The 17,703-nt window shown below is 35.1% G+C and overlaps 1 pseudogene; it reads right to left on the bottom strand.

The window, feature by feature from the left end:
• Positions 1 to 582: 582 nt before the first annotated feature.
• Positions 583 to 15,739, bottom strand: LOC115291095 (annotated as a pseudogene).
• Between the last annotated feature and the right edge of the window lie 1,964 nt (positions 15,740 to 17,703).

Raw genomic sequence — 17,703 nt, 5'->3', positions numbered from 1 at the left:
TTGCATGCACAGAGGAAAGACCTTATGAGGACACAGCAAGAAGGTGGCCATCTGCAAGCCACATAGAGAGGAATCCAGAGACACTAAACCTCCCTAAATCTTTTTTTTTTTTCTTTGCCACACACAGTCTGGTTTACTGGCTCATCACACACACCAGGTATGTACACATACATAAATATTCCAATGTACAAATTTACACGGGACTCACAGATCACCCCCTCGTCTCTTTCATCCAGCACCCCACCCCAGCCCCATCTGTCCGTCCAGGCACATCTTAGGAGGAAGGCTTGCAGGGGGCTGGCCGGAGAAGGTAGGCGTCTGGAGGAGGGAGAGATCCTGCTCCCCTCTTCTCACAGGTACCTCTGAAGGGTCCTGTCCCTTTTCAGTGGCACCGTGGAGCCGAGGGCCAAAATACCTCGGCTCTGCTCCCAGACATCTCCGCGGTCCCTGTGTCTGTCTGTCTCATTCGGCTCTTCTCTGCCTTTGCCCTTCCGGATTTCCTCTCCTCCTCCCTTTCTCTCCGGGTCTTGGCTTCCCCCCAGGGCCCGTAGGGAGGAGGCGCCCCAGGCCCTCTTCCTGGGCCTAGAGAAGGCTAGGACTCCAGTGCAGCTCGGCCGAGGCCTTGGCGCCGTTGGCGGGCTCTCTGTTGGGGGTGGGTGCTAGGCCGCAGTCCTCCCCAGGGCAGCCGTGCTGGATCAAGACGTCTGCGCACTCCTGGCTACCGGCCCGACGGGCGTAGGCCAGCGGCGTCAGGCCCCGGGCGTCCCGGCTCGTCACGTCCACCCTGTACCAGATGAGCAGCTGCGTGAACACGACGTTGGCCATGGCGCTGGAGAGGTGCAGGGCCGTCCGCCCGTCCCCGTCGCCGTAGGTCTCGTTCACCTCCTCCTTGCAGCCCTGGCCCAGTCTCCAGAACTAGGAGAAAACAAATTTCTCTTGTTTTGATATGCTACATTTGTTTGTCCTAACAAACTAATATATGTCACTTACAAAATGCATGTGTAAAGATAAAATTATTGAGAACTTTAAGACATTGAGAGCATCACAGTCAACCAATGAGACTGCACAGCTTGCAAGCACATGAAGCCAGTCCTGACTCCACCAAAGCTATTTTTTAGCAAATAACAGTATACAACTTCCATGCTCCAATCTCAATGGGCACGTTTATTCCTTATTTCAAATATTGGTGTTCTGAGGGTAGATTTCTTGGCTTATCATCTAATTTTACATCTTCCTGCAAGTTTTAAACCATTCCTGTTGTTTTGATTACTACTATGTACTAGTTCAGTTAAAGCTATCTCTTCATATTGATGTACATAATAGGCATTCCAATTCTATCTCAACATACATGGCCCTAAAATCTCAAAAAATATGAACGTGTTATTGTTCAAAACATTGGCTTTTGCCCTGCATAAAATAAATGAATCCTAAATATTATTATTACTAAATATTGAACAGTTTATTTATTCTTCCCTCTTGGCACTAGATGAAGCAAAACTGCTTCTCCTCCTCTGAGACAGATTTTCATTCCTTTGGAGACTGTTATCATGTTTTCCAACCACGTTCTTTGTCCAGCTAAAAAGCCCCAACTGATAGGATGAAAATGGTATTTGGGAAAGATTCCAATGAGAGTGTTGAGGTGGGTAGATTGGGGGCAGGTAAGACTAGAGGTGGGAGACAGCAAGGACTGGCTTCGGTGGTAATCCTGGCTTAAACAGATGGGCTGCAATGAAGCTGTGGGCATGGAAAGAGAAAAGTCTGAGAGATACTTCCTTCAGGATTGATTGTTTTACATGCATTTTTCCATTCAATCCTCACAACAATTCTGTAAGTAAATTACTAATGATATCCCCATTTATAAGATAATGTAACTATAGCACAGAGATATTAGAAACTAGCCCAGAGTCACACAGCTAATAAGAACTCAAAACCTGGATCCAGAACTACTATGCATTCAATATACAAGGTCTTTGTCACTATATCTTCTCTTTTCCACAAATAGTGAAAAGAGGACACAGATGTCCAACTCCCTAAACCATTCTTGCTTCATTCTTCCACATCCAGCCAGGAACCAAGTCCTACCTTCTAACTCTATATGTCTTACATCCAACCCATCACCATTTCCATGTCTACCGTTTATTGCACCTCATCCTTTCTTGTCACAATTTCTGCAAAAACCTAACAACTTGTCTTTTTCAGTCATAAAACGATTCCTAGATTGTATATTAATAAAAAGCAAATGCATTGGGGCACTTGGATGGCTCAGTCAGTTAAGTGTCTGGCTCTTATTCAGGGCTCAGGTCATGATCTCGCTGTTCCTGGATTTAGTCAGGCTTTGTACTGACAGTGTGGAGTCTGCTTGGGATTCTCTCTCTCTCTCAACTCTTTCTGTTGCTCTCCTGCTCTTGCTATCTCTCTCTCTCTCTCTCTCTCTCTCTCTCAAAATAAATAAATGAACTTAAAAAATAAAAATAAGAAAAGCGAATGCATAGCAGATCCAAGTAAGCCAAGTTTTCAGTGTAACATATAGGGCATGTTCTGATCTGGTTTTCATGACCTGTTAAGCTCATCCTTAGCATCATTTCTTCATGCCTCCACCTGGCGTTATGCTTCTGTGACACCTTTATGTCTCTCTACTTCTCATTGGCTGCTTTTCTCAAAGGCCCCAATTCCTTACACCTCTCTGGCTAGCTCATGTCACTGTCAAAACAACCTCCCTGGCCTGAGCTGGTGTCTGTGCTTTGTTATGTATAACATTTAGAGAGTATGAGAATGCTAATAGAAATGTTTCTCTCTTTCTCTCTCTCATGGTTTAGTTGTTTCTGACACTTTTAGGGAAGAAACATTTTGTTTGGTTGCTTTCTTAACTTTATATATAGGATGTTCGAATGATGAAGTCAGCGGCTTTGGAACCAGAATGTGAGTGTTCAATCTTAGCAATGGCATTTAGTGATGGCACCTGTGTATTGACATTGCACAAGTCATTTTCGTGTCTCTGTGCCTCCGGTTCTTGAAATATACCATAGGAAAAAACACTTCACAGGAGTATCATGAGGAGTTCCAGAAAGGACGAATAAAGACAGGATCTTGAAGAATCTAAGCTCCCAATTAAAGGACACCTTCATTTATATACGTCTTCAGTACATGACAGTGCATTCAGGATACAGAAGGAGCTAGAAACTCTATAAACGCTTGTTGATGAAATGAGCATGTGAAAACACTTAAAGAAAATGACTTGTTTATCTTATCATTCCCTTTAGGTAAAGCGACATAAAATGGGTTGTTGGCATAGTTAGACTGCTGGCAAAATATTCAAGAGTTACACAGATAATACAGAACAATTAAGATTATTCATTTGGCTCTGGGCAGTTGAAACCAAAATGAGGAGATATTGGTGCTCAATGACAGGAAAATATCATTAGCAAGCAAAGGAAACTATCTTCCCCCTGGGAAGATGTCTGTTGAACAACACATTTTGGAGTGGGTTCTTGATTACCATATTTTTTCCTTCTCTCCTAGGTTAGTTGTCATGTCTTTGCAAAATTGGAAACCTCAAGTAACCTCAATGGCTTTGAATTTTTAATAGTCATATAATAAATATTACATTCAAATTTTATTTTATTTTTCATTTTCATTATTTAAAAAAGCATGTGGTTTGCCACCTATGGCAAACTTATTGCATGCTTATTGTAATTACATATTAATATCAAAAAGAGGGTTGATATCAGCTAATAATAGTAATAATAATAATAGGGACACCTGGCTGGCTCAGTTTGGCAAGTGCCTGACTCTTGATTTTGGCTCAGATCACGATTCCAGGTTGTGGGATCAAGCTGTGCCTTGGACTGTGCCGACAGGGCCGAGCCTGCTTGGGATTCTCTCTCTCCTTCTCTCTCTTTCTCTCTGCCCCTCTCCAATTCACACACACACTTGGAATTTCTCTCACTCAAAATAAATAAATAAGCATTTAAATAATAATAATAATAATAATACATAATAACAATAATCAATAATTCCAAATTTAGTGTTGTGAAAGAATAGCTAATAGGTGATGGTTTGTAGTCTTAGCTAGGGCGTCTCGTCCCTACTCAAGTTGTCATCAAACTGTCAATTAAGCACAACTGAGCTTGTTCTCATGCTAACAGTGTGCTTTTCTAAGAATTTACCAGTCATGTACAAGGCCTTCTGACACCCCAGGTTGGGAATTGGCACGCCACCACTTCCATCAACTTCTATTGGTTAACACAAGTGACAGTACCAGTGCAGGTTGATGAGATGGGGAAAATTCCCCCGTTTACCGGGGGAATGCTTTAAAGTCATAGTCAAGACCCATCAGTACAGAGTGGAGAAAAATTGAGGACATGTGCAATCAGTTTACCTTGTCAGACAATATTAATCTAGAATGTAAGAGTAGATGATTCTGCTTGCAAATTTGCTTGTCTTTTGGGAGTTGAGTAAGACAAGTTGAATGCCTTATGATGTTTCAATTATTCAGGAGTTTGATGATTTGGATATTTTCTGTATTTCCATGTTTAATAAATATTCACCTGATGTCTATGTTTCTTTAAGTTTGAAGTTTTTAGGAGAAGAGGCAAATACAATTTCAAATTCAGTTTACCCCTATCTATTTTAACAGGCCTCAAAAAGTGGTAAGAAGTATGACCATAAACATGAAATGTTTTAGTACATGCATTTGCATCTATCTTAGGCTGATTTGCATTACTTCATTACCAAACTATTAATTTTGTCTCTACATACCTACTTTGAAAGATGAAATTTAAGTGTTTTTGTGTACAATAGAAGATTATTTTTTCACCACTTAATTTAATCATTAGGTAGAAATTTGTTTAAAAATCATGATTCACTCTTTTAGAATCAGTCTATACATAGGACTTTCACACTATAGATGGTATTTCTTATATTCTCCCATATAAGCATTTTTGTTTAGCCTTTGCTTGACTACATACAAAAGTTAATTATTTATATTTTAGAACTTCATGAACTTAACATTTCCTTGTGATTGCATTCTTATAAACAGTAAGCAGAATATCTACATGCCCACCTCTATGGACTGCAGTGACGCACTTGGAAATACATGTTATTAAGAAATTATTATACTATACAGTCCAGTTTAGAGATCCTCAGCTTAGAAACTTTTCATTCAGTCATTAACAAGATCTAGTTTCATTAGGTCCAACTATTAATGAATAAATGAAATACACAAGAAACCTACTAGGTCTTTTCTGCAAGTCAGTAGGTAACAAGTGGTTGCAGTTGAGACATTAGCTAAGAAGTTACATGGGTTTTCCGTTGTTGTTTTCCATGCTAACTCACTGTTGTATGAAAACAGCAGACCCAGAAAAAAAAAAAAAACTAGAAACTGGATAAAGAAAGGGGAAAAATACCTGAATTCAGTTTTAATTGGCAGCACAGTAATAGCCCCTACTTTCCCTGGGCATCGGGGTGGTCAGTAGGTTGAGCTCAAGCCCCACTTCAGACTCTGTCTTGACAGCTCGGAGCCTGAACCCTGCTTCAGAATCTGTGTCTCCCTCTCTTTCTGCTCCTCCTCCACTCACACTCTGTCTCTCTCGCTCTCAAAAATAAATATACATTAAAACAATTTTAACAAAGAACAATCAAGTATGAAGTCAAGGAAGAATTAAAGCCATGATACATGAAGGAAAATATTAACTGAGTTACTCAAAATTTTAGAAAAGGTACATTTGAAGAACTGAATTATATCTTGATTGTTACATAAGAGAAAAACATAAATACACCAAGAAAGACAACACAAATACACACACACACACACAAACACACACACGCAAGTTTATGAAAAGTTCTCTTCATGGGTAAAAAAGCAAACTATTGTTTTACTGTCAGAAGAGAAATATGGAAAGACATTTTGTGTACATTGAAAAAAAGGCAAATTACCAAAAGTGACTGAACACTTTCCTATTGAACTTAATAAAACTTTCTTCCTGGCTACCGGTTAATATTAAATTTGATAAAATCTTTAAGAGCTCTTTGTGAATTAATTTTTGGACAGAAAGGAGAAAGTGGGTACAGTTTCTAAACACTCACACCAAGTTACTTTATGAATGGCGTAATGTACTTTTAAACCTCTTTCACAAGAACACTGTTCTCAGCAGATGTTTTATTTGAGGTACGACGAATCCATGTGAAGTTACTTGAAAAGTAGTTGTTATCTAATAACAACCTGTCAAAAACTCAGATTGAAATTTTCTTTTATGGAAATGAAAAATATGGCAATGTTTATGATCTATTTTTTAAACCTTAAGAAAATTACTGTCTGAAGGATAATAAAATATTTCATAATTAAGAACAAATTACTTTAAGAACCTCTATAAGTTGTGGGAAAAAGGAAAAATATTGAACTATTCTAAATATTTTACATAATTCCATTTTAAGCCCAATTGTTAAAGAAGATTCTAGTGGAAACACTAAAAGCTGGGAGGACATACACTGATTTTTTTAAGAAACAATATTCTTTCTTTTTTTATTTTTTTATTTACTTTTTTATTATTTATTTATTTATATTTTACTGTTGTTCGCTTTTATCTTTTTATTTTTTATGTTTTATTTTTTAAATAGTTTATTGTCAAATTGGTTTCCACACAACACCCAGTGCTCTTCCCCAGAAGTGCCCTCCTCCATCACCACCACCTCTTTTCCCCCTCTCCCTTCTCCTTCAGCCCGGTTAGTTTTCAGTATTCAATAGTCTCTCAGGCTTTGTGTCCCTCTCTCTCCCCAACTCTCAAAATATTCTTTCTTAAATGCTATCCAAAAAAAAGTGATGCCATAAGGACGGTTACTTTAAACATGTTACTGAAGGGGCATCTGGGTGGCTCAGTCAGTTAAACATCGAGTCTAATTTCAGCTCATGTCATGATCTCACAGTTAATGAGACCCAGTATTGTGTTAGGCTCTGTGCTGACAGTGTGAAGCCCGATTGGGATTCCCTCTCCCTCTCTCTCTGCCCCTCCCTGACTCATGAAGGCACAGACACACACTCTCTCTCTCAAAATAAATATTAAAAAATAAAAATAAAAACATAAAAGACATAAACATGTTATTGATGATAAAATTTTCACATGACTATTGAGATTCCTAGGACAAAACTAAGGCCGAGTGCTGAGAGCTGAGATGACACATGACAGCACGAACAAATGTAAGGCCTTGAATCAGGGCAAATTGGGTTTTCTGAGACTGTAAACTCTAAATAGTTTCATTTATACATTGAAACACTAAGATAATTTAAAAATGCTGTCATGACAATAAAGAACTTTGAGAGAGATAGTTTTATCTTCATATATAACTTAATAACATAATAAATGATTAAAAAATATTTACTTATTGTAAAATGAGGCCAAGAGAGGTTAGATCCCCACCAATCCCATTTCTTCTGCTTAGTATCATAGGAAGGTATCACAGGGCTTGTAGGAAGACTACACTTCCCAGCTTTCCTTGCAGTGAAACTGGAGACTGATTAGTTCCAATCATCTAGATTTAGCTCAATATGGCCTTGATCCCTAAAATCTCCCTAGAGATCATGGGCTGTCTCTTTCCACCTAGTCTTCATGGACTTAAACGAAGTATTAGATTATGGCACAGCCCCACCGTTAAAGAAGGAGGTATCCTTGAGCTACCACTTGGCAAGGACCTCTCTTACAGAGACATCTGAAATGATCTGACTCTACAGAACAGGACATAGGCAAGCTGTTTATGCTGCTGAGATATTTATATTATTTGTTTAAGCAGCAGGCAAGTTTTACCTTAAGAGACAAGCGTTATCCACACTCTTCAGCAATAATGATTACATTGTATGTGTCCTCGTCCTCATGAGACTAAATTACAAAAACTCTGGCATGGCTCTAGATCTTTTCTGTTCGACGGTAACCATTGGGCTATTTTCATATTTCTCTTTTTCAATGTTAATTTAATTTTTCCTGAGAGCATGTGTTAAGAAATGATTGATTCTGTGGTCATAGTTAGATAACCAGTTTTTAATCACAATTTCATTGTCAAGGTGAAAGAGAAGGGCTTTCTTTTTTTCTTCCTTTTAACCAAATGATTAAAAACCATCCGTGTCATAAACTCCTGGAAGTAACAGAGTCATGAGAGCATACCTTGGCAGTACATCCATTTCAGTGTCATATTTCTATCATTTTGGAGTTATGACAAAAAGTCATTAGAAAATTCATATTGTGCTTCTAACTAATAATTATGTGAACTTAATAACGACCTCATTAGGCACCTCTCTTTCAAGGAGTATTGCAGGTACTGAGATACGTATTCCTCAGTGGCCATAACTGTTTAAGTAGATGTTAAATAGAAACATCTAAGTCCAAGTCCATTACAACATATCCAATAGCAATAATTGAATGCATTTACAATGATAAATCAGGGGAGGCATTATCCATATGAAAAAACTCAGTTCTGGTTAATCTTGGTAAATTATGTGATATTATTTCCAGCATCATATTGCATTTATCAAATAATCAGAATAAATGTATTTTTTATTACTGTTGCTTCAAAAAATATTTGGTTATATTCCTAAATTTTCTGTCCTGGCATAAATAAAAGGTATTATTCCCAGGCAATATGATATAGGTGTATACAAAGACACACAAAAAAGCAAACATACATATGTGCTTAAGTATATGTATATACACAAATATACATATAAGCACAAATATACGTTTTGTGTTTACACATGCACCTTCCCTTTCTCATTACATTTTACATGCACACACACGTTATGGATACAAGTTAGGTATGATTGTGTGTTCTACAAATGAGAAAACAGGCCCAAGAAGCCAAAGATCTCACACAACTACCAGAACAAATTTTCAATCTAAAATTCTGAGGCCTGAGCCCTTCATCAATATACTAATATTTTACGATATAATACTATCGTTCCATCAGGAAACCTACTAGCTGTTCCCCCAACTATATGATATGACATAACATATGTATTTTCTTCTTGGCTCAATTTTCTCAAAGAAAACATTTCAATAGTTGTCCAAGGGAAATGTTATTAATCAATTACATGCATTTGTCTATTTAAACAATGCATACCTGGGCACCTGGGTGGCTCAGTCAGTTAAGTGTCAGACTTTGACTCAGGTCATGATCTCATGGTTCATGAGTTCGAACCCCACATCAGGCTCTGAGCTGACAGCCCAGAACCTGGACCCTGTTTCGGATTCTGTGTGTGTCTCTCTCTCTCTGTCCCCTCCAACACTCACACTCTGTCTCTCAAAAATAAATAAACCTTAAAAATAATTTAAAAAATAAATAAGTAATGCACACCTTTATTTTCAAGGTAAACACTCTGTTGTTGATATAGATCTCAACAGAGAAAATAGAAGCAAATGTTTTATCTATATATAAAATTATATATGTGTATATAGATTATATATATCATATACATGTTTTGTCATCTTATATGATGTATAATGATGTACACATATTATGTACATTTACATATATGTGTGTGCATGTTCATATACACAAGTTTGTTTTTTGGTAGGAGACATGGAGTTCTAACATACTGTTATCTCTTTAGCACCTTGGCCCTACACTGGGGCTAAAGGGACCCGATGAACACTAATACCAAGTATTTATACAATGTTATCCATGTGCTAGATTTTGTCCTGTGTGCTGAATGGATGGATAGATAGACAGACACTTACTCCTAACAACATTCTATAAAAAAAATTATCACATTTTACAAATAAAGAAATCAAAGTATGTGATTTGCTTTGTGTCGCATACCTAGTAAGAGGTAGAGCTAGGATTAGAAGCTGGGAAATACAGCTTCAGAGTCCACTCTCTTAGCTATTATGCTATATTGGATCTTAAGATAAGTTTATTTTTTCCTAGCCTGACTTTGCAATCAGCTGAAAGACTTAAAGGAATAGTAATAGAGATCAAATGATCATGTTTATTATTGAAAACCTTGTTAGTGCAGAAATTGACTTCAGTGCACAGCAAAGATGGGCTCTCTTGTTCATGCTTGTTTGAACTTCTTACTAGCCACACTCTCTCTGCCACAGTAGCACTAGATCACCTCATGTCTGTCCACATGGGGAATACCATGCAAATCTTATAGCATGGAGAAGTGATGGAGGGTGCACTCTGACAGAGGACAATTTGGAAACTAATGAGAAAAAGAGAAGAGAAGGCTGAGCTATTTTTGCTTAGTTTGTGCCACAAATATGTCAAATGGAGGGAAAAAGGTCAGGATTGTTCTTCTAATGGAGATCATATCATATAGAAAGTAGAGGTGATTGATCCTACCCAATCTCCTTTATGAAAAACAAGGAATTAGAGAAATAGAGGTTGGAAATCACTGACCAAGAGGATAATAAAACCCTTACTACTTTAAAAAAATATATGTGTTGTGTGTGCATGTGTGTGTGTGGGTGTGTTTCTGTGTGTGTTTTAAATTTGAGCTCAGTTGAGACTTACAGAGTATTGCAAAAATAGTTCAGAGTATTCTGGAGACTCTCCACACAGTTTCCTTAATGTTAAAATATAAAGTAACGATTGCTCAACTGTCTCAACTGAGGAATTAGTACTGTCCCAATGTTATTAACCGGATGATAGACTGAATTTGTGTTCAATAGTGTTTTCCACCAAAGTCCTTTTACTGTTCCAAGATCCAAGATCCCACTTAGTATTTTATTACCAAAGCATCTTAGGTTTGTCCAATTAGTTACAACTATAACTTCTTTCAGTCTTCTCTTGTCTTCCATAATCTTAAATTGGATACTCAGTAATAGACAATAGAGTGTAACAGATATGCCCTAGAGATACTATAAATGGAGGAATTACACTAGATAGTGCATTAAATGCAACCAGCATATAATGAATAGCAATTGATATCATGTTCAACTAATGTTAATATCAGTATTATTACTTAAAATATAAACACAAACTTTAAATTTGCTGAAATCTTATATGCTTTTCTTTCAACTCGCCCTTGTCTCTCAATGCATTCATCTTGGATGTTTGTTAGTTTGCTTGTTTGTTTCAAATCATCCTAGGCATTTTTGACTTTCCATTCTATTTACTTCCCAACTTCCTTACTATTACTGAGAGCATAACCTCTAGATATTATTAGACAGTTTCCTGAATTTTTAAATTTCTATTCTTTGGTTCCCTACTTAAAAATGTATGTTTTTTTCACTATGTAACAGCAAAAGCAATGAAAAACAAAAAATAAGATTAGTAGGAGAATATTGTTGGAAATCAAAATTTATCTTAAAAGACTAACACATCAACAAGCACTAAATAAAATGAGCAAAGATTCTTATAAAATAAGCTTATTTTAAATTACTTATATGGAATATTTAACAGTAGATGACTAAAAATCATTGATTAAAATATCTTATAGAAAACTATAGCTTAAAAGCTTTTTAGACAGTTTATCATGTCAAAGAAGAGGCAACAACATGTTTAAATATGTAATGTCTCACCTTCCCTTCTTGAAAATCTACTTCAATATTTAGTCCACTTAAATAAGAGGTGACTCCAAACCAAGTATTCAAGAATGGAAAGATTGAATTGTTTGTGAGCTTTTCAATCCATTAACTAGATGGAATTATGATGGAATGATTTGTGAAAAAAGTTGCAAAATTTAGTACCAAATCAGAATATTGCTGAAAATATTTACTAGGGGTTGGTAACAATATTGTTATGATAGCATAGTAGCTGTATAACCAAGATTTAATTAGAATATCTAAAAATTACAACATCAGAGACAGACAAAAAATAAGAACTCTCATTTTCTACTAAATCAGAAGCTGAAATATTGGTTTGTTTATGCAGTATGTCTTCATCAACTGTAATATAACTGGAAGGTAACATAAATTAATAAAATCAACAAGGAAAATAAAGTAATAAGAATTTAATAAATTAAAGAAATATATTCTTTAATTCCTTAATATATTTAATGAAAATATAAGTTTTAATAATTCAATAAATCAATTATACATAGCTATAAATATTAATACATATGTATGGTGTATGTACCCACACCATTATAAATATAGTTACAATAAACTTACTTAAGTATATTCACATCATAGTAACTTATGTAATATGTGTATACTGTGTGTGTGTGTGTGTGTGCGTGTGCGCGTGTGTGTGTGTGTTTGTATGTGATAGGACATTTGTTAGGGTCATTATGGTAATCTAAGCATTTTGGCATGAGTGGGAGTTAAAGCAGCCCTGAAATTATGTTTTTTCTTACTCCCTTCCCTCTCTTCCGCATTCCACAATTTACGGAAAGAAAAAGACAAGGGGCAAGGGAAAGAGAAGCATAGTTTTAATCAATATTCAAAAGAACAAGACATTTTTTCCTAAAATAGACACAAAATCAGAGATAATGTATGCTCAGAATTATATATCAAGATATTTTGTTTTCCCATGTTATTGAAAAAAATCTCACCCTAAATAAATATTGAATTAGAGCACACATAATTTACCTAATCACAAAGTCCTGTTGCCCAAGTCTATGGTAACAGTACCAGAAAATAGGCCATGAAAATTTGGCCATGCTTTGCTGAAAGCTGGAAAGAATAACATAAAGCAAGATTCTTAAACTCCATTCCCTGTGGTTTAAGTTCTGCTAATTCTCATGGTGCTTTTTGACTACATGTCTTGGCTTGAGACCAACATAACATCCATCTTCATTACAAGCCACATCCGTTTTGAGGAAGATAGCAACATTGTGAGAGTCTCCTCACTTGGGATCAGAGACAAGACTTTAAAATGAAAGCAAGTACATACATTATCTTTGTTCTTACTTCCCCACCTTGCCTCAGTTTAGTTAATGAGCTTTATTCTTTCTACTTCTTGTTCAGCATTTAGCATCACAGGGCATTTATTTAATATGAACTGACTATGCACTTTGGCAAAAAAATACATAATCTGTAATGCATACGTCAGTCTACCAACAAAGCTCCCTTGCTATAATATAAATAAATATGTGAAATCGCCTAGGGAGTTCTTTTGTTAATTCTCATGTTACTATATTTAGAAGAAGTTAAAATTTAAATTTTAAAGATTGATAAGAACTCATTTTTCTGTCTGTCTGTTAAAGATATATCAGATACAGCAGGAATAAATAAAATAATAATAATATAATTAATAAAGATCACAATACATGCAGACAAAATGTATGTATTTTAAACATGAAATATATTCTTTTCAAAATTCATACATGTGCACTATCACACAAACACAGAAACTAAACCAACAGTAAACTAATTTATGAAACAATCTCAGAAATAATCAAAATAAAGCAAGGCATAAAACAAAATCAGAAATAACCAAATGTAAAAATGTTGATAACCACCTATGAAAAACTCCTAGTGATTTAAAGTAGGTATTTTAATATAAACATTCACAAATCAATAATATCTTATGTGTATGCAAATTAAGAACTTTTGCAAATTGCATTATTTACATATGTAAACATATACATATATGTTTTTATATATTTGTAAATTTATATATTTGGAATTGGTTGATAATTCTGTATATCAGAATGTTACCAGTTTTCTTTTTTCAGCTTCTCTAAGCAACCCATTACAATTTGATCGATCTCTCCAGAAACAACAGTGAATAAGAGGAATCAGTTTTTTATCTATGCCTTTAGCTAGTGCATTTCTATAATCTATAAGAAGCCTTTCAGTCACATTGACAAAGGTGAGTAGTTTTGTCCATATACTTTCTCCCACTCAAAACTTCTTTATGATTCAAAATAAAGATAAAATGCTTTTTTACATTAATAAAACCTAAAAAAATGGACTAATTCAAATAGTTGAATACAATCACAATGTGTTCAGTATCTCTACATGGCAACATATAAAATACGCTTCATAAAGAAATAAATCTTCAAATGTGCGTGTCTTTTTATTATTTAAACTCTTGTATTTTTTCTTTCTAATAGTGTTAAACTGAAAGGTAGAAAAAAGAACTAGAGAAATTTTTTCTCTTTCACTAACTTATTCTTTAAGTAAAAAGAAAAGCAAAGCATGCTTATTGTAATCAATCAAAATACAGGTATATAAGAAGTTATTATCTTCTTATTACACAATTCCACTGTGAGTTATATAGTCAATGACAGGAGCTCAATGTGTAGCCAAGCAACTCTTTTTTATGTTTACAGAAATTTATAAACATATATTTTTCTTGTGATTTTATTGTTTTGTAGTTGATGTTTATTTTCAAACCAATTTATCTTATACAATGGAATTTGAATTTTTCACTGCATATAGATATAATTAATAATAGCATAATATAAACATAACACAATTAACTAGTCCACTATGGATGGACACTGAGATTACTTCCATCACTTCAATTCAGTAAATATTTTAATAGTAAACATTTCTTTACCTTATTACTGATTTTTAATTCTATGAAATAATTCTCTAGGTGAAATTTCCAAGACAGAGGAAAATGGGTTCATGAGTATCCTTAATGTAAAGCTCTAGAGAAATATTGTGAAGAAATGAAGTTGAGGGGCTCCTGGGTGACTCAATAGGTAAGAATCTGACTCTTGATTTTCGTTCAGGTCGTGTCTCATGGGTCATGAGATTGAGCCCCACTTTGGGCTCTAGGCTGACAGTGCTGAGCCTGCTTGGGATTCTCTGTCTCCTTTTCTTTCTGCCCCTCCCCCTCTCAAAAAAAATAAATAAACATATAAATTAATAAGAAAGAAATGAAATTTAAAGGGTTGGCAGGTCCAAATTTTATAAGACTTTGTAATTTAAAGTAAGGAATTTGCTTTATTCTACATACACCAGAAGTCTCAAGGGATTTTAGGCAGTTAAGAGACATAAATGAACATCTTTAAGAAATCATTATGGGGAATAAAATTTTTTAAAAGTCAATAATGTTCTCATCTTTAAGGGAAACATTTTTTCTATTGAATGGAAAATTTGTTTTATCGTTTGTTTGTTGTTTGTGGTGTGTGTGTCTCCCTGCACTGATTGCAGCATTGTCTATTGCATCAACAGTAATTTGTCTCCTTGTATTTATTTACCTGACTGATTTTACTTGCTAGATTTTGAGGTTCTTGAGTCACTGAACCTTTGCATAAAGCAGCACATGCTGTGAGGTCTAGTAAATACCTGAATGTTGACCGACATTGATCTAAGGACATCTAGAAAATAATCTAACAGAATAGTGATATCAAAGAAAGGAAGAATTTAACTTCAATGTTAAGTGAGACTTGGTAGAAAGTCAGAGCACTGTTTCCAATAAACCTGAAATTTTATGATCAGAGGACATGGATATAGGAAAGTGAGGAATAAAGTTCCTGGGCTTAGGGAAGACTGAGTACAACAGATTTAAAGAGTCAACAAGCATGGCAGAGAAGGGATAAGCACATTTGTAACACTCACAGATATTGCCAGATAACAGAACAAAAGCATATTTATTTTTCTTCCTCCCCAAATCACTTCTCTCAATCCCAGGAATCCGAATCACAATATACTAAATTAGTCAAACTGAAGTTATATGACTTATCTTTTTTTTTAAAGTTCTTTCGGGTTCCATACAGATAAATAATGTTAATTCTTTTGCTTTTGAGTGAACCTGTGCTTTCCAAGTAGCACAGAACATCACCGTCTCTCACCTGGATGCCTGCACTATCCACACCTGAGAGCTTCTTGCTATTGCTCAATCCATCACGCATCCTGACTTGTATCTCCGTGGTCCACTGTACACCAGCCTCACTGGTTCTTATATGAGCTGGAATTTGTTTCACTTGACTACCATTTAACTAATAGCTTAGTTTAAGGACTCTTTTGTAAATGCAATTTTATTTTAAGTAACAAAATCCATCAATCCTTTTATTTACTGCCTTTGAATTTTTAAATCTTGCTTATGGTAGTCATTCCACATCACAGGATTAGAAAAACAGTTCTCTAAAATGTTGAACCCTTTATGATTTGCTTTCTTTTAAAAAAAATGTTTATTTATTTATTTTTGAGAGGAGGGAGGGGCAGAGAGAGAGAGAGAGAGAGAGAGAGAAAGAGAGAGAGAGAGAGAGAGGGAGAGAGAGGGAGGGAGAGAGAGAGGGAGAGAGAGAGACAGAGAGAGAGAGAGAGTCCCAAACAGACTCTATGCTGTCAGTGCAGAGCCTGATGCAGGGCTTGAACTCATGAACCATGAAATCATGACCTGAGCAGAAATTGAGTCTGATGCATGACTGATAGAGTCACACAGGCACACTGCCCCTATAATTTTCTTTTGTAAAACAATTTGTTGAGGTATAATTTACATCTCATAAATTGGGTATATATTTCAATTAAGTGTGTATTTTTTACTATCACCACAACCTGATATTGAAACACTTCATCATTCCAAAAGATGCCTTATGAAGAATTGTAGTCAATGCAGTTTCAACCCCCAACCTCCACTAACCTGGATTCAGTTGCTCTAGATTTTCTCTATATGGATATTTCATATAAATGGAGTCATAAAACATAGTTTTTGCATCTAATATAATGTTTCTGAGGTCCAAATGTATAATCTGTTCTTTTGTATTACTGGATAGTATTGCAGTGTATGGATACACCACATTTTTGGTTTTTTATTCACTAGCTGATAAACATTTGAACTCTTTCCACTTTTTAGCTATTATGGATAATGCTGCTCTGAAGAATTACATACAAGCCTTTTCCATTTTTCTTGGGTATAATAACAAAGACAGTTATCAGGTCATATGGTAAATTTTTGTTTAAGTACACTAGAAATTGCTAACTTTTCCCCAAAGGTCTGCAGCACTTTACATGTCCACTCTCAGAGTATGAGTGTTCCTATTTCTTCACATCCATGCTTATACTTGATATTTTCTTTTTCATTAAAGTCAATCAGTAGGTTTGAGGTAATAGCTCACTGTGGTTTCATATTGCATTTCCCAAATGACTGACGATTTTGACTTTATTTTCATATGCTTATTAGCCATTGCTATATATTATTTAGAGAGATGTCTACTCAAATATTCCATCCATTTTTTAATTGGATATATGTCTTGTCATAATAGTGACAATGAGATTTCTTTGTCTACATTTTGAATAGTAGGCCTTTCTTAGATATATAATACAGAAATTTCTTCCTCCACTTTCTGATTTATCCTTTAATTTTATTATTTATGTCTTTTGGAACACAAAGGCTTTAATATTTATGGTGTCTAATTTATCTAATTTTGTGGTTATTTTATATGGGTTGATACCATATCTAAACACTCTTGGCCTAAAGCAAGGTCTTAAATAGTTTCTTTTGTTTGTTCTTCTGGAAGTTTTATAGTTTGAACTCCTACATTTAATTCTATTATCATTTTCAATTTATTTTAAGAGTATAATGTTAAGTGAGGGTATAAGTTTAGTCTGCATGTAGATATTCTGTTGTCCAAGCAATATTGATAAATGTCATTTCACCATTGATTCGTCTTGACATCCTTGTCAAAAATCAACTGATCATGCATATAAGTATCTTTTTCTGAACTGCCAATTTTATTACAATGATCTGTGTTTATACCCTTACCTCAGTAACATATTGTCTTGATATGACAATAGATTCATAGTGAATTTTGAAATTGAAAAATGTAAGTCTCCTATTTCATTTTCTTTTTCAAAATATTACTGTATATATTAG

The sequence above is a fragment of the Suricata suricatta genome, chromosome 5, assembly GCF_006229205.1.
Source record: "Suricata suricatta isolate VVHF042 chromosome 5, meerkat_22Aug2017_6uvM2_HiC, whole genome shotgun sequence".
NCBI classification, from domain to species: Eukaryota; Metazoa; Chordata; class Mammalia; order Carnivora; family Herpestidae; genus Suricata; species Suricata suricatta.
This window is presented reverse-complemented; position numbering and strand designations above follow the sequence as displayed.